Genomic DNA, 17,747 nt, shown 5'->3' on the forward strand with positions numbered 1-17,747 from the left:
CCACACCAAGACCAGGAGCTTCAAGGCTCCACAACACTAAGGAAAATCAAGCCCCCGGTTCCTCCAAATTCAAGGTGAGCTGAGGGTCTCCAGCAGCTTTGCAGCAGCCGTGGGTGGAGCTGGGCAGGGGTTTGTAGCAGTCACGAGCACGTAGCACGTCCACTCTTGTCCGGCCAGGGGCAGCCCCTCTGCCTCCTGCCCACAGCACGGCCCACGGCAGCCGCCAAGGAGCCTGCGGGGCTGCTCTGCAGCTCGCTGGCACCCGCTGGCACCCGGCTGGCCACAGCCCCTTTGCCTCCTGCCTGCCCCGTGAGCCTCAGCACTGTGCAGTGGGGCCACACTGACACCGTGTGGGGACCAGAAGGGCCTCAGGGACAGCACTGCAGGAAGCGAGAGCCCAGCCCGGCACAGGACTCTGCCCTCGCTGCCTCTCACCCCTGCCACGCCTTCCACCAGGTCCAGACATTCCTCCAGCCCTGGCCACAACCTTCAGGGTTTCCGTGAGGCACCCTGCCCACGGCAGCCCGTGCTCACAGGGGAGAGCCTCTCACACAGACACCGGGTCCTTTGGCACAGTTGCTGTCACCAGAGATGAGTTGGCATCAGCCCTGAACTGGCAGGGACTGGCAGGGACCAGAATGTCCAGACATCATGACAGGGATTGTCCCAGCTCCTCTGAGCAACCACAGAACAAGACATTTTCAGGGCAAGAACAAGTAGCCACACCACAGCTCTTCACTTCCAGGAGCCATGTCACTTCAGTGTCCTCCAGCAGCGCTGAGGGCCCCTTGGTGCTATCATAGATCACAGTGACAGCAGCACTGCCAGGGACCAGGCATAGCCGATGATACCCTCGGAGCAGGAGATTCTGATGGTTTCTCCAGCATTGGCTGACACTGAGGACGGCTGACTCAGAGATGCTTCCTGGAGCAGGGAATGTGGAGAGGGACAAGAGAGAGGGGAGAAAAGGGGGACCCTCAGTGTTCCAGGAACATGGCAGTCTCCTGTGCAGGGGGATCGGGAATGCCACAGTCAGAGGAGAATGGGTGCAACCACGGCCACCAGTGAATTTGGGGAGCAAAGCCAAGCCCATTGCACCCCAAGGCATCCCAGCACAGAGGAACCTCTGGTGGCAGCAGCAGGAGGACATGGTCATCAGTAGCAAGAGGCAGTGGGGTGGGGGACAAGGCCACACCATGAGTTTTGTTGGGACCAGGGCAATGGTCCTCAGGCACAGAGTCACTTCCAGTGCTCTAGGACACAAAAGGGGGCACCTGTGTAGCCATGGTCATGCAGAGGCGACAAAACCTGCCCCAATACAACATCCAAAACTCTGCTTGTTTGTGAGTAGAAAAGATTTCTCTCGACCTCATTTGAAAACCTCCCTTTGTCACTACACCAACATAGCTGCTGTCAAGACCACCACAGAAATAGACAGCCTCGTCCTCGGCCTGGACCCCAGTGATGGTTAACGTGGCCGTGGAGCCGGACAAGGATCCGGAGAATCGCGAAGGGATGCCCGAGGGTCTGTTATCACGATAGATCACAGCAACAGGGGCAGTGCCAGGGACCTTCTGCTGATACCAGCCAGCATAAGCATAGCTGCTGCTAATCCCAGAGCAGGTGATCTTGACCGTCTCTCCCACGTTGGCTGACAGCTCGGACGGCTGCTGAGTAACCGCTGCCTGGACCAGGGAACCTGGAGAGGGAGAGGAGAGAGGGGAGAAGACGGGGGTCAGTCAGTGTCCCAGGGGCACAGACCTGCCTGGGCAGCAGGACGGGGCCCTGTGACCCAACATCCCAAGATACCAGAGTGGCCCAGAGACACACACAGAACACAGGGCATGAGGGTTCCTCCACCGTGCTGACCAGCACTGCTGCCTTCATAGCCACCACAGAAATAGACAGCCTCATCCTCGGCCTGGACCCCAGTGATGGTTAACGTGGCCGTGGAGCCAGACAAGGACCCAGAGAATCACGAAGGGATGCCCGAGGGTCTCTCATCATTCCAGTAGATCACAGTGACAGGGCCACTGCCAGGGACCTTCTGCTGATGCCAGCCAGAATAAGGATAGCTGCTGCTGCTACCAGAGCAGGTGATCCTTATGGTCTCTCCCACCTTGGCTGACAGCGAGGACGGCTGACTCACTACTGCTGCCTGGACCAGGGAACCTGGAGAGGGAGAGAAGAGAGGGGAGAAGACGGGGGTCAGTCAGTGTCCCAGGGGCACAGACCTGCCTGGGCACCAGGACAAGTCCCCTGTGCCCAGTAGCCCCATCCAGGCACCGCAAGTCTGGCCATGGCACCTGAGCTGTGGGCGAGCACCACGAGGAGAGGAGGGGCCCAGGCCATGGCACCATCCCACCAGCTCCATGTCCTCACACTGATGGGGCTGTGCTGTGGCACCCAACACCCTGTTATGAGGCTTCCCTCCCGGCACAGACCCTCCTTGGAAATGTGGCCCCCAGTGTTTCCTGTTGCACTGCTCCCTCTCCTTCTTGCCCACCAATTCAGCAAGATGACTCCAGATCAATGCATCCTCTGCAGCCATCTTCACCAGGCCTGTGACCCTGGCATCACCCACCCACCGCGCATCCCCTGCGGCAGCTCAGCTCCTCCACCCACTCCCTTCCCACACAAGGGCTTCTGCACAGGGCTCCGTGCCTGCAGCTGCCCCAGACAAGCCCATGGCCCCCCACCAGTGCTGAGCTTCCACAGCACCCCCACTGCAGGCACTGCCCCAGCACCAGTGACGCTCCCCCTTGTCAGCAGCACCACAGGGAACACAAGGGCTCTGCATCCTGCAGCCTCTGGAGCATGAGGGCCTGTGCCCAGCCTGCCCAGCCCCACACATCTGCACAGACCTCTCCACACCACCCTTCCCAGACCTGCCTCTGCCTTTCCATGCTGCTCCTTTGGCCGTAGAGGCAGACAAGGAAAATCACAAAGTGATGCTCGAGGGTATCTTGTTGCTGTAGTGACAGGGGCACTGTCAGGGACCCTCTGCTTGGACCAGCCAGCATAAGTCTAGCTACTGCTAAACCCCGAGCAGCTGATCTTTACAGTTTCTCTGAGGCTGGCTGACACCAAGGATGGCTGACTTGCAATACTGCCTGGGCCAGGGGAGCTGGAGAAGAAGGCAGGAGAAGACAGGGTTCAGTAAGGAAGGCAGCTCTACCCTGATGCATGACACTGGAATGTATGGACTCCTCACTGAACTCTGCCACAGTAGAAGCTTTTTCTATCACTTCAGCAATCCTCTGAGCCACTGTGGCAGCATCACTGCTGCCGTCATTGCTACCACAGTGATAGACAGCCTCGTCCTCGGCCTGGACCCCAGTGATGGTTAACGTGTTCGAGGAGCCGGACCCGGATCCGGAGAATCGCGAAGGGATGCCCGAGGGTCTGTTGGTGCTGCTGTAGATCACAGTGACAGGGCCACTGCCAGGGACCTTCTGCTGGAACCAGCCATACCAGCTGCTGCTAGCCCCAGAGCAGGTGATCCTGACCGTGTCTCCCACGTTGGCTGACACTGAGGATGGCTGATTCAGTGATGCTGCTGGACCAGGGAACCTGGAGAGGGAGAGGAGAGAGGGGAGAAGCCAGGACACTGACTGAGTCCCAGGAGCACAGACCTGCCTGGAAAAGGTTATAGGGAATGCCACAGTCAGAGGAGAACAGACATGGAAAATGGCCACAGGCACAAGTGGGGAGCAGATCCCAGCCCCAGGTATCCCAGCACAGAGGCAGCAGCAGGAAGACATGGTCATTCATAGTAGGTCAGAGGATGGTGGGAGACAAAAGCCACACTATGGGTTTTGTAGCGAGCAGGACAGTGACCACCAGCCACAAAGGCATCTCCCACTCTCTAGGACACAAAATGGGCGAAATTCAGAGCCATGGTCATGTGGAGGAAACAAAGTCTTGCTCCACTCTCACATCCACAACTCTGCTTGGCCATGAGAAGGACAGAAAGTCTCCATTTTTAATTCCTCTGTACCTCACTTGAAAATCTGTGTCACCAGTACTGCTGCTGTCCCAGCCACCACAGAAATAGCCTCATCCTCGGCCTGGACCCCAGTGATGGTTAATGTGCCCGTGGAGCTGGATGTGGATCCAGAGAATCACGAAGGGATGCCCGAGGGTCTGTTGTCATTAGCATAGATCACAGTGACAGGGCCACTGCCAGGGACCTTCTGCTGGAACCAGGCATAGCCAAAGCTGCTGCTACTCCCCGAGCAGGTGATCCTGACCGTGTCTCCCACGTTGGCTGGCAGCGAGGATGGCTCACTCACTGCTGCTGCCTGGACCAGGGAATCTGGAGAGGGAGAGGACAGAGGGGAGGACAGGGGGTGAGTAAGTGACCTGGGAACACAGATCTCCCCAGGCAGTGCAACAGGGATAGCACCCCTGTGCTCAGTCCCCAGCTGGGCACAGTGAGTCTGGCCAGGACACCTGCACAAGGGATGAATAACACGGCGAGGAGGGGGCAAGGCCAGCCAGGTGCCAGCTGCTCAGGCAACACAGGATGGGGATGGGTTCAGGCTCCTTGTTGTTGTGGGGTCATAGTGGGACATTGTCCCCGGTCAGGGGCTTCCCTGAGGACCAGAGGTGCTTGGGCTCCTGAACAGGCTGAACATGAGCCCAGTGGGCTGGCACTGAGCAAACACAGCCAATGCAGCCTTAGCCCAGCAGCTCCTCTTGCAGCACAACAGAGCATTCCCTTACCAGCTCTGATCTGCCCCAGCAGCCTCAAGCGTGTGCCCGGAGCTCCTGTGCCCATGGGAAATGTCCCTTCCCAGCTTTGAAGGCAAAGCTTTGGCCCAGCACCCTGGCCCATGGCATGTCCCTAGCTCTCACTGCTGGGGCTACAAGGCTGAGCCCCCTGGGGTGATGTCCAGGGGCTTGTGGCAAAGCAGGGCTGGCAGCTGTGCTGGGAGGCAGCTGGCCCGGCCCCGGGCACCAGCTGAGGAGCACAGAGGGACCTTGGCCCTGGAGCAGTGTGCAGGGACAGGGCTGCTGGGAGGTCATCCCTTCCCCAAATGACAGGGGATGGGCATGCTCCTGGGACTCTAAGAGACAGCTGAGCTGGGAGGCTTTTGTATCACTTCCCCATTGCTCTGTGGCACCGTGCAGCATCACTGCTGCTCTCATAGCCACCACAGAAATAGTCAGCCTCGTCCTCGGCCTGGACCCCAGTGATGGTTAACGTGGCCGTGGAGCCGGACAAGGATCCGGAGAATCGCGAAGGGATGCCCGAGGGTCTGTTGTCATTCCCGTAGATCACAAAGACGAGGCCGGTGGCAGTGACCTTCTGCTGGAACCAGCCATACTGATTGTTGAACAAGACAGGAGCCAGGCAGTGCCCCTGGAGCACGGCCTTCTGCAGGCAGGGAGATGGGAAATAAAACAGTCAGAAGGGAATGAACACAACCACAGTCACTGTTATTTTTGGGTAGAACTTCCAAGCCACAGGTCTGCACCATCCAGGAATTGTGTCACTTTTGTATCCTTCTGCTGACTTTTGGCGGGGGAAGACATGCAGACAATCAATGTGATTGATAAAGCAGGCTTCGTTTATTGGCAATACAAAGGCACATATATAGTGTGAAAGTACATGCTCATCAGTTCTTTAATCAGTTTAAACTTACGAAAGCGCATTCTTCTACATAATTGGGTTAGATAAAAGACTACATTTGGCAAGCTTCTATTATTTATGTTTTGACTTGAAAGATCAAAGATCTTCCTCCCTTCTCATGGTCAGTACATATTATCAGCACAGGACTGTACCTCCTTAAAACTCCCTTTTGGTTGTCAGGCCTATTTCTCACACAGGCAGTTTCTCATGGAGGCATTTTTTGTGCAGGCCTTTGATTGTACAGTTCTGTTATTTATTTGTACCCTTTATCAATGATCCATGTCCCTGATCCTCTAACCATTCTCCAACGTCCCTCAGCTCCACCTGCAGGATCACCGAGCACAGCAGACAGTAACAGGCAACACAGAGCATCCAGCCATGGCCCCCCTGCAGGGCACTGGGCTGCTGACCAGCACTGCCCTCCTGGACATCGCAGTGACAGACAGCCTCATCCTTGCCCAGTGATGGTTAACGTGCCCACGTTGCTGGACCAGGATCCGGAGAATCGCGAAGGGATGCCCTCGGGTCTCTTGTTGCTATCGTAGATCAGAGCGACAGGGGCACTGCCAGGGACCTTCTGCTGATGCCAGCCATAGCTGCCACTGCTACCAGAGCAGGTGATCTTGACCGTCTCTCCCACGTTGGCTGACAGCTCGGACGGCTGCTGAGTAACCGCTGCCTGGACCAGGGAACCTGGAGAGGGAGAGGAGAGAGGGGAGAAGACGGGGATCAGTCAGTGTCCCAGGGGCACAGACCTGCCTGGGCAGCAGGACAGGGCCCCTGTGCCCAAAGGCCCCATCCAGGCACAGCGAGTCTGGCCATGGCACCTGTGCTGTGGGCGAGCACCACGAGGAGAAGAGGGACCCAGGCCATGGTTCAATCCCACCAGCTCAGTGTCCCCGGAATGATGGGGCTGTGCCGTGGACCCTGACTCCCTTTTAAGCCCCTGCCCGCCCAGGACACGTCCCCTGCATGCAAATCCGACCCTGCGGTCACGGCTGGATCCTGCCTGCGCCTCTCTCCGCACATCCCTCCCCGCTCCACACCCAGCCCCTCCACCCCAGATGCAGCAGGGCTTGTCCCCAGGCACAAAGCGGGGACACCTCCCAGCTCTGAGCCTGAAACCCAACAGCACAGACGCCCCTGTCCCCAGACCAGGCTGAGTGGCTGCAGTGCCTAAGGAGAAGGGAGAGCTGGGCACTGGGGCAAGGGCATTCAGGATCACCTGCAGCTCCCAGTGATGGGGCTGGAATAATGCCAAGCTCCACAATTGCCCAACTTATTTTTGGCATTTTTTCTTCCCGTAAGTGTTCCAGGCCCCTAAAATACCCCCTTGCTCTCCTGCTTTGTGCCCTGACTCTTCTTCTGACAGCTGAGATCCACCACTCAAGACCAAGATTTTTGCTCTTCCCAGACATTCACACTCCAGAACAATGGGAGCAGGCCAGCACCGAGCCCCAGGGTCCAGCAATGCCTCCCCATGAGCTGGTCATGAGCCCAGGGTGCTGGTGCTCAGCAGAGGCAGCCAGAGCTGGGGCAGCCCCTGGTCAGCCCTGCTCTGACTCGGGGCACAGGGATTGTGGCTACCTCTGGCAGTCCCAACCCAGACAAAGAGCGGCTGCACCACAGGAAATTCCCTCTCCCCCAGGACCCTCCCTGTCCCTGACTATGCTGTCCCCAGGGTACTCAGGGCACCAGGAGCCCATCTGGCATGGGGAGGGCAGGGCTGCAGGGTTGTCTCCCTGCGAGCAGCACAGAGGGGACCTGCTAGAGCAGAGCACATGTCCCATGGCAGGAACTGCTACAAAGGCACAGATGCTGCTCCACATTGTGTCTGGGCAGCAGCAAGCAGCACCTGAGAGTGCCCCACTGGAGCAACAGTGGGCTTGTGTCTTTCTTTTCCCATGCTGGGAGTTACCATGGCCCTGAGCACCACTGGTGTCCCAGCCAGAAGAGTGAGAGCCTCCTCCTGCTTCTCCTCCTCCTCTGCCAGCCATGGGTAATGTGGCCATGGAGATGAGTGTGTTCCCAAGTGCTATATATCCCCTCCCAAAATGCCAGGGAACAGGCACAGACCTGGGGCTCTAAGGGGACGCCAGGCTGGGACACCAGGCACAGCCACATTCAGGGCAGGGCAGCAAGGGCAGGCCCATGGTGGGGACCTAATTCCCCATCAAGCAGGCACAGCCGAGACTCCTGCCTGATGTCTGCAATAGCAGGAGGTTTTTGCATCACTTCCCCATTGCTGCATGTCACCGTGGCAGCATCACTGCTGCTGTCCTCACCACCACAGTGATAGACAGCCTCGTCCTCGGCCTGGACCCCAGTGATGGTTAACGTGTTCGAGGAGCCGGATGTGGATCCGGAGAATCGCGAAGGGATGCCCGAGGGTCTGTTGGTGCTGCTGTAGATCACAGTGACAGGGCCACTGCCAGGGACCTTCTGCTGGAACCAGCCATAAGCATTGTTGCTACTCCCGGAGCGGGTCAAGGTGTTTTGCTGCGGAGACATGGACACTGGGGACAGCTAAGCCAGAGCCATATGAGAGCCATGGGCTGCAGCAGAAGCTCTCCATGCCCAGCCAGAGTACCCCAGGCTCCCATGTTCTGGCAAATGCCCACACGCTGGCTGAGCTGCCAGGGTGGCTGCAATGCTGCTGGGCCCTGGGCAGGACTCAGGCTGTGGAGCAGATATGTGGCAAAGGTGTTCTTGGGCAGCTCCACGGGCTGCAGCTCCTAACACTGTCCCAGGCTCCTCTGCCCCTCACATGGATATTGGGCAGTGGGGATGAGCGCAGGCAAGGGCTTCTGCAGCACCAGGGCCCAATCACTGGGGACACAGTCATAGAATCATAGAATGGTGTGAGCTGGAAGGGACATTAAAGACCATCTGGTTCAACACCCCTGCAATGGGCAGGGACACCTTTCACTAGACCAGGTTGCTCAAAGCCTCATTCAACTTTGCCTTGAATACTTCCAGGCATGGGCCATCCACAAGTTCTCTGGAAAACCTGCTCCAGTGCCACATCATGCTCAGAGTCACAGCCCTGAGACATGGAACACAAAGGGAAGACATCCAGGAAAGGAAAGGAAAAGTCCCAAGCTGGAGAGGTGGTCATGCCCGGCGGAGTGGAATGAGGCACCAAAACCAGCCTTTTTGACACTCAAAATCTCGCTTGCCTCTGGCTCGGTGTCACCATGAGATCAGCACTGCTGCTGTCAAAGCTACCACAGTAATAGACAACCTCTTCCTCAGCTTGAACACCAGTGATCCTCTGGAGGCAGACACAAAACCTGAGAATTGCGAAGGGATGTCCGAGGGACTCCTGTCATTCCAGTAGATCACAGTGACAGGGGCACCTTCTGCTGGAACCAGCCATACTCATTGCTGCTCCCAGAGCACATAACCCAGACAGTTTGTCCCAGGTAGGCTGGCACCGAGGACGACTGACTGGACCAGGGAGCCTGGAGAGGGAAAGGCAATAAGATGGGGGTGAGCCATTGCCCCAGGAGCACATCCCTGCCCAGGCAGTGCCACAGGGCTCCTGTGCCCAATGGTCCAATGAGGGAGAGGGACCCGGTCATGGCTACAGAAACTTGGGGGAATCAGAGCCCAGGCTGGCCCAGAGCAATGCAGCAGCGGCGGCTTCAGCAGCAGAGCAGCAAGAGGGGTAGTGAAGCAAAAGGTAACAGGGCTGGGGATGAGGCAGTGCCATTCCTATTATAGGGACAGGGGAAAGAGGGGAGAGAGGCACCTCCTGTGTCTTGTCGTGCACGGTCATGTCCTTGGGCAGGGGACAGGGACCTGCCTCAAATCCACTGTCACAGCTTTGTTTAGCCATGAGGAAAAATGGCTCAAAACCTTCCTCTGTTGACACTGGGTTCTGTGCCTCACTTCCCCATTACTCACTGGCTTCTCACCCCCATCAGCACTGCTGCTGTCCCAGCTACCACAGAAATAGACAGCCTCGTCCTCGGCCAGGACCCCAGTGATGGTTAACGTGGCCGTGGAGCCGGATATGGATCCAGAGAACTGTGAAGGGATGCCTGAGGGTCTGTTGGTATTATCGTAGATCACAGTGACAGGGCCACTGCCAGGGACCTTCTGCTGATACCAGCCATAGTAGCTGCCACCCCCGGAGCAGGTGATCCTGACGGTGTCTCCCACGTTGGCTGACAGCGAGGACGGCTGATTCAGTGATGCTGCTGGACCAGGGAACCTGGAGAGAAAGAGAAGATTTGGGGGGGTGGGGGGGGGGTCAGTCAGTGCCCCAGCAGCACAGCCCACCCCAGGCAGGGGAATAGTAATGGGAGAACTCTATCTTCAGGCACATGTGGGACACCCTGGGTGCAGCCCCCACCCCAGGCACACCTGAGGGATTGCTGTAGCAAGAGCCTGAACCCTCTCCCTGCCCACTGCCCCTTGGGGCACTCCTCATCCCAGGCACTGAGGCCGGACAGCCCAGGGACATGGCCTGCTGCGGACACCCAGAGTCTGGGGCAGTAGGAGACACCCCTGCCCATGGACCAGCAGGAACCATGTCCAGGCCAGCAGCCAGGGACTGCAAGGCAGGGGGTCCCCAGGCAGGGAGAAGCTCTGTGTGGTTAGAATGCATGACAAAGCAATGGGGACATCATCAGCACACCATGGCCACCAGATGGGATGTGGCATGAGGACAGAATTGCAGGCAAGACCCTGCAAAGCAAGAGCCACAATAGCTGCAGGCACCAAGGGTGGGAACTGCCTATGCTCTGAAGATCTTCCCCACACAGGGAAAGGTTCAGCAGTCAAGAAGAGAGAAAGAATTACCCCACCATCAACAAGACCCTGAGCAGCACTGCTCTCCCAGCCACCACAGAAATAGACAGCCTCGTCCTCGGCCTGGACCCCAGTGATGGTTAACGTGGCCGTGGAGCCGGACTGGGATCCGGAGAATCGCGAAGGGATGCCCTCGGGTCTGTTGGTATTATCGTAGATCACAGTGACAGGGCCACTGCCAGAGACCTTCTGCTGATACCAGCCATAGTAGCTGCTGCCACCCCCGGAGCAGGTGATCTTGACAGTCTCTCCCACATTGGCTGACAGCGAGGACGGCTGACTCACTGCTGCTGCCTGGACCAGGGAACCTGGAGAGGGAGAGGACAGAGGGGAAAAGATGGGGCTCAGTCAGTGTCCCAGGAGCACAGACCTGCCTGGGGAGCAAGGTTACACGGAAGGCCACAGTCAGAAGAGAATGGATCCAGATACGGTCACCAGCATATTTGAGGAGTAGAGCCCCGGCCAAGGCATCTCAGCAGAGAAGCAGCCCTGGCAGATGCTGGAGGACCTGGTTAACAGTGGTAGGAGGCAGTGAGGTTGGGAACACAGCTATACCATGAGTTTTGTAGGGACAAGGACAATGGTCCTCAGCCACAAAGTCACCTCCTGTTCTCTAGGCCAAAAAATGGAATTCATAGCCATGGTCATGCAGAGGAGACAAAAACCTGCCCCAGCCCCACATCCACAACTCTACTTGGTCATGAGAAGGACTGAAAATCTCCATTTTTAATTCCTCTGCACCTCATTTGAAAATCTGTCACTTCACCAGCATAGCTGCTGCTGTCCCTGCTACCACATAAATAGACAGCCTCGTCCTGGGCTTGGACCCCAGTGATGGTTAACGTGCCCGTGGTGCCGGATGTGGATCCAGAGAATTGTGAAGGGATGCCTGAGGGTCTCCTGTCATTAAGATAGATCACAGTGACAGGGGCACTGCCAGGGATCTTCTGCTGGAACCAGCCATAATAGTTGTTGCTGCTACCAGAGCAGGTGATCCTGACGGTGTCTCCCACACTGGCTGACAGCTCGCACGGCTGAGTCACCCCTGCCTGGACCAGGGAACCTGGAGTGGGAGAGGAGAGAGAGGAGAAGAAGGAGAGAAATCTGAGCCCCAGGAACACAGCTTACCCAGGGCAGCAGGATGTAGCCCTGTGCCCAGAAGCCCTGTCCAGGCACAGTGAGTCTGGCCATGGCACCTGAACTGTGGGCAAGCACCATGAGGAGAAGAGGGACCCAGGCCATGGTTCAATCCCACCAGCTCAGCGTCCTCACACTGGTGAGCTGTGCTGTGGACCTTGTATAGCTTTTAAGCAACCACCTGCCTGGGCCATGGATTCTCCATGAAATTTAGACGCATTCCTCAGCAACAGCATTCCCCAGAACCGGCAGTCAGCAGCAACCATCCTGCAGTGTGCCTCAGTCCTGACCAGCACTGCTGTCCTCACCACCACAGAAAGAGACAGCCTCATCCTCGGCCTGGACCCCAGTGATGGTTAACGTGCCCCCAGAGCCGGAGAATCGCGAAGGGATGCCCGAGGGTCTCTTGTCATTGCTGTAGATCACAGTGACAGGGCCACTGCCAGGGACCTTCTGCTGAAACCAGGCATAGCCAAAGCTGCTGCTACTCCCCGAGCAGGTGATCCTGACAGTCTCTCCCACGTTGGCTGACAGCAAGAACAGATGCTAACAGCGCTCTCTTGTCCACGGTATGTGGAAAAGGAGAGAAGAGAGAAGAGTGGAGCCAGTCAGTGTTCCAGGAGCACAGCTCTCCCTGGGCAAGGTTACAGGGAATACAACAGTCATGGCCAGAACAGACAGGGACATGGTCACAGGCCCATTTCAGGAGCAGAGCCCAGCCCATTGCAGAATGGCTTCACACAGGCAGCTCTGGCAGCATGTGGGGACATGATCATCAGTAGCAAGAGGCTGTGAGGAACACAGCTGCACCAAGAGCTTTGTTGGGACCAGGCCAATGGGCCCCAGCTGCAAAGTCACCTCCTGATCTGTGCGACACCAAAGAGAGGACATTCCCTTCTGTGGCCATGCAGAAGGGACAGGATTCTGCCTCAGCTGCACATCCAGCCAGGAGGGAGAAGGGCCCAAATCTTTCCTCTGGTTTTGGAGTCTGACTCACTTACAGGTACTCATTGTCACCACACACCATAGCTGCCACTGCTGCTGTCAGCACCACCACAGAAACAGACAGCCTTGTCCTCAGCTTGGACCCCAGTGATGGTTAACGTGCCCACATTGCTGGATGTGGATCCAGAGAATCGCAAAGGGATGCCTGAGGGTCTCTTGTCATTGCTGTAGATCACAGTGACAGGGCCACTGCCAGGGACCTTCTGCTGGTACCAGGCATAGCCAAAGCTGCTGCTACTCCTGGAGCAGGTGATCCTGAACATGTCAGCCACATTTGCTGACAGCGAGGATGGCTGACTCACTGCTGCTGCCTGGACCAGGGAACCTGGAGAGGGAGACGGAGAGAGGGGAGGAGATGGGAGTCAGTCAGTGTCCCAGGGGCACAGACCTCCCCAAGGAAGAGGATGAGGCCCCTGTGCCCAAAGGCCCTGTCCAGGCCCAGCAAGTCTGGCCATGGCACCTGAGCTGTGGGCAAGCACTGTGAGGAGGAGAAGGGCCCACGCCATGGTGCAGTCCCACCAGCTGCATGTCCTCAGCCTAATGGGGCTGTGCCTTGAACCCTGGCTGGACTTTGAGCTCCCCACCTGCCCAGGCACAGGCCCTCCATGGATACGTGGCTCCCAATGTTCCCTGGAGCTCCTGTCCCACTGCTCCTTCCCCAGCATGGCTGATGAGCTCTCAGCTGAGCCAGGGACCACCTCAAGCCTGTTCCTGCCCAGTAGGAAAATGGCCTCGCTGCACCAGGAGCTCCTGTGCACAGAGCAGGGGACAGCCCTGCCTGGCCATGGGGACACATCCAGCTGCCCTCGAGCACCCAAGGCTGGTTGGAGATCCTGGTCCCAGGGCACTGTGCTCCCTGGGCGCTGATCAGCAGCAGGGACAGAGCAGCTGGGAAAACCACATCCTGCTTCAGTCGAGGCTGCCACCCTGGGCCTCTCTGAAATGCCACAAGAGAACTGTGGAGCAGAGAAATGGGGCTTTGAAAGGGAATGGGAACCACACCAAGACCAGGAGCTTCAAGGCTCCACAACACTAAGGAAAATCAAGCCCCCGGTTCCTCCAAATTCAAGGTGAGCTGAGGGTCTCCAGCAGCTTTGCAGCAGCCGTGGGTGGAGCTGGGCCGGGGTTTGTAGCAGTCACGAGCACGTAGCACGTCCACTCTTGTCCGGCCAGGGGCAGCCCCTCTGCCTCCTGCCCACAGCACGGCCCACGGCAGCCGCCAAGGAGCCTGCGGGGCTGCTCTGCAGCTCGCTGGCACCCGCTGGCACCCGGCTGGCCACAGCCCCTTTGCCTCCTGCCTGCCCCGTGAGCCTCAGCACTGTGCAGTGGGGCCACACTGACACCGTGTGGGGACCAGAAGGGCCTCAGGGACAGCACTGCAGGAAGCGAGAGCCCAGCCCGGCACAGGACTCTGCCCTCGCTGCCTCTCACCCCTGCCACGCCTTCCACCAGGTCCAGACATTCCTCCAGCCCTGGCCACAACCTTCAGGGTTTCCGTGAGGCACCCTGCCCACGGCAGCCCGTGCTCACAGGGGAGAGCCTCTCACACAGACACCGGGTCCTTTGGCACAGTTGCTGTCACCAGAGATGAGTTGGCATCAGCCCTGAACTGGCAGGGACTGGCAGGGACCAGAATGTCCAGACATCATGACAGGGATTGTCCCAGCTCCTCTGAGCAACCACAGAACAAGACATTTTCAGGGCAAGAACAAGTAGCCACACCACAGCTCTTCACTTCCAGGAGCCATGTCACTTCAGTGTCCTCCAGCAGCGCTGAGGGCCCCTTGGTGCTATCATAGATCACAGTGACAGCAGCACTGCCAGGGACCAGGCATAGCCGATGATACCCTCGGAGCAGGAGATTCTGATGGTTTCTCCAGCATTGGCTGACACTGAGGACGGCTGACTCAGAGATGCTTCCTGGACCAGGGAATGTGGAGAGGGAGAGGGGAAAAAAGAGAGTCAGTCAGTGTCCCAGGACAACCCTCTCTGCACTGCAGGACAGGGCTCCTGTGCCAGAAGGTCCTGATGGAACAGAGGGATCACTGCCCCAGACTGAGCCCAAGGCCTGAGCCCAAGGCCAGGACCCCATGAGGAGACCTGGCTGAGCAAGAGGCTGTGGCTTGCAGGAGCATGAGGTGATGGGGCTGATGACAAAGCAATGCCAGGCACTGCACAGCAGCAGGGTCACCTCCTGCACAGCATGGGGCAAGCAGGAGGCCATTCACAGCCAATGGCCATGGAGTGGGGACACAAAGCTGCCTCAAGCCCACAGCTCTGCTCAGCCCTGAGAGAGAGGGCACAGAGGGTCCATCTTTAACTCCTCTGTTTCCAGAGAGCTGAGCCCCCTGCAGTGATGGTCCCGGAGCTCCTGGCACAGCTGGGCTGGGAGCTGGGCAGGCAGGCAGCTGGCAGGGCCCTGGGCACCAGCCAGGGAGATCAGGAGTAGCTCTGGAGCACAGGGCAGGGACAGGGCTGCTGGGAGGTCATCCCGGCACTTCTTTATTGAGGGTGTGGGCAAACACTGGACAGGCTTCCTAGAGAGCTAGATGATATCCCAGGCCTGCAAGTGTTACACAGGCACTTGGACAATGCCCTACATTTTGGTCATCCCTGAAGTGGCCACGCAGTTAGACTATGTGATCATTGAAGGCCTCTTCCATCTGAAATATTCTACTGAGTTCTATCCTATCTGCTCTCATCCACAAATGACAAGGAAAGGGCTGTAACGATGGAGCTGTGTCACTGGGAACAGCCACATTCACCACAGGGCAGAAAAGGGCAGGGTCGTGCCAGGGACCTGCCCCACCATCAAACAGGGACAGCAGAGACTCCTAATTGGCCCCTGCCATGGCACGAGAACGTCATACCCCTTCTCCATTGCTCCATTTCACCGTGGTAACATTATCACTGCCACTCTTGTAGTTACCACATTAACAGACAGCCTTGTCCTGGGCTTGGAGCCCAGAGATGGGTACTGTACTCATGGAGCTGGACTGGGATCTGGAGAATCGTGAAGGGATGTCCAGTAGTCCCAAGTCATTGTAGTAGATCAAAGTGACAGGGGCACAGCCAGAAAACTTAGGCTGGTACCAGTCACAGCTGCTGCCATCCCTGGAGCAGATGACTTTGATGGCTTGTCCCATCACCAAGTAGAGCTGACAGAGCACTGCCTGGACCAGGGAACCTGGAGAGGGAGAGGATGGAGAAAAGAAGATGGGAGGCAGCCAGTGACCTGGAGCATGGCCCTCTGTGGTCAAGGGAACAGTGAAAGGACAAATCTGCCTGCAGGCAGATGAGACATACATGGGACATGACAGCGCTGCTGCGAGGTCATAACTTCCTCAAATGACAGGGGATGGGCACAGTCCTGGGGCTCCCAGGGATGGCTGAGGCAGGAGGTTTTTGTACCACTTCCCCATTGCTCTGTGTCACTGTGCAGCAGTACCGCTGCTGTCATAGCCACAGTAATAGATACCCTCGTCCTCGGCCTGGACCCCAGTGATGGTTAAAGTGCCCGTGGAGCCGGACTTGGATCCGGAGAATCGCGAAGGGATGCCCTCGGGTCTCTGGTCATTGTTGTAGATCACAGTGACAGGGCCACTGCCAGGGACCTTCTGCTGATACCAGCCATACCAGCTGCCGCTTTCCCCAGAGCAGGTGATCTTGACCGTCTCTCCCACGTTGGCTGACACCGAGGATGGCTGAGTCATCGCTGCCTGGACCAGGGAACCTGGAGAGGGAGAGGAGAGAGGGGAGAAGATGGGGGTCAGTCAGTGTCCCAGGGGCACAGACCTGCCTGGGCAGCAGGACAGGGCCCCTGTGCCCAAAGGCCCCATCCAGGCACAGTGAGTCTGGCCATGGCACCTGAGCTGTGGGCGAGCACCACGAGGAGAAGAGGGACCCAGGCCATGGTTCAATCCCACCAGCTCAGTGTCCCCGGAATGATGGGGCTGTGCCGTGGACCCTGACTCCCTTTTAAGCCCCTGCCCGCCCAGGACACGTCCCCTGCATGCAAATCCGACCCTGCGGTCACGGCTGGATCCTGCCTGCGCCTCTCTCCGCACATCCCTCCCCGCTCCACACCCAGCCCCTCCACCCCAGATGCAGCAGGGCTTGTCCCCAGGCACAAAGCGGGGACACCTCCCAGCTCTGAGCCTGAAACCCAACAGCACAGACGCCCCTGTCCCCAGACCAGGCTGAGTGGCTGCAGTGCCTAAGGAGAAGGGAGAGCTGGGCACTGGGGCAAGGGCATTCAGGATCACCTGCAGCTCCCAGTGATGGGGCTGGAATAATGCCAAGCTCCACAATTGCCCAACTTATTTTTGGCATTTTTTCTTCCCGTAAGTGTTCCAGGCCCCTAAAATACCCCCTTGCTCTCCTGCTTTTGTGCCCTGACTCTTCTTCTGACAGCTGAGATCCACCACTCAAGACCAAGATTTTTGCTCTTCCCAGACATCCATACCACAGAACAATGGGAGCAGGCCAGCACCGAGCCCCAGGGTCCAGCAATGCCTCCCCATGAGCTGGTCATGAGCCCAGGGTGCTGGTGCTCAGCAGAGGCAGCCAGAGCTGGGGCAGCCCCTGGTCAGCCCTGCTCTGACTCGGGGCACAGGGATTGTGGCTACCTCTGGCAGTCCCAACCCAGACAAAGAGCGGCTGCACCACAGGAAATTCCCTCTCCCCCAGGACCCTCCCTGTCCCTGACTATGCTGTCCCCAGGGTACTCAGGGCACCAGGAGCCCATCTGGCATGGGGAGGGCAGGGCTGCAGGGTTGTCTCCCTGCGAGCAGCACAGAGGGGACCTGCTGGAGCAGAGCACATGTCCCATGGCAGGAACTGCTACAAAGGCACAGATGCTGCTCCACATTGTGTCTGGGCAGCAGCAAGCAGCACCTGAGAGTGCCCCACTGGAGCAACAGTGGGCTTGTGTCTTTCTTTTCCCATGCTGGGAGTTACCATGGCCCTGAGCACCACTGGTGTTCCAGCCAGAAGAGTGAGAGCCTCCTCCTGCTTCTCCTCCTCCTCTGCCAGCCATGGGTAATGTGGCCATGGAGATGAGTGTGTTCCCAAGTGCTATATATCCCCTCCCAAAATGCCAGGGAACAGGCACAGACCTGGGGCTCTAAGGGGACGCCAGGCTGGGACA

This window comes from Aphelocoma coerulescens, chromosome 15 (genome assembly GCF_041296385.1).
Source record: "Aphelocoma coerulescens isolate FSJ_1873_10779 chromosome 15, UR_Acoe_1.0, whole genome shotgun sequence".
In the NCBI taxonomy this organism is placed as follows: Eukaryota; Metazoa; Chordata; class Aves; order Passeriformes; family Corvidae; genus Aphelocoma; species Aphelocoma coerulescens.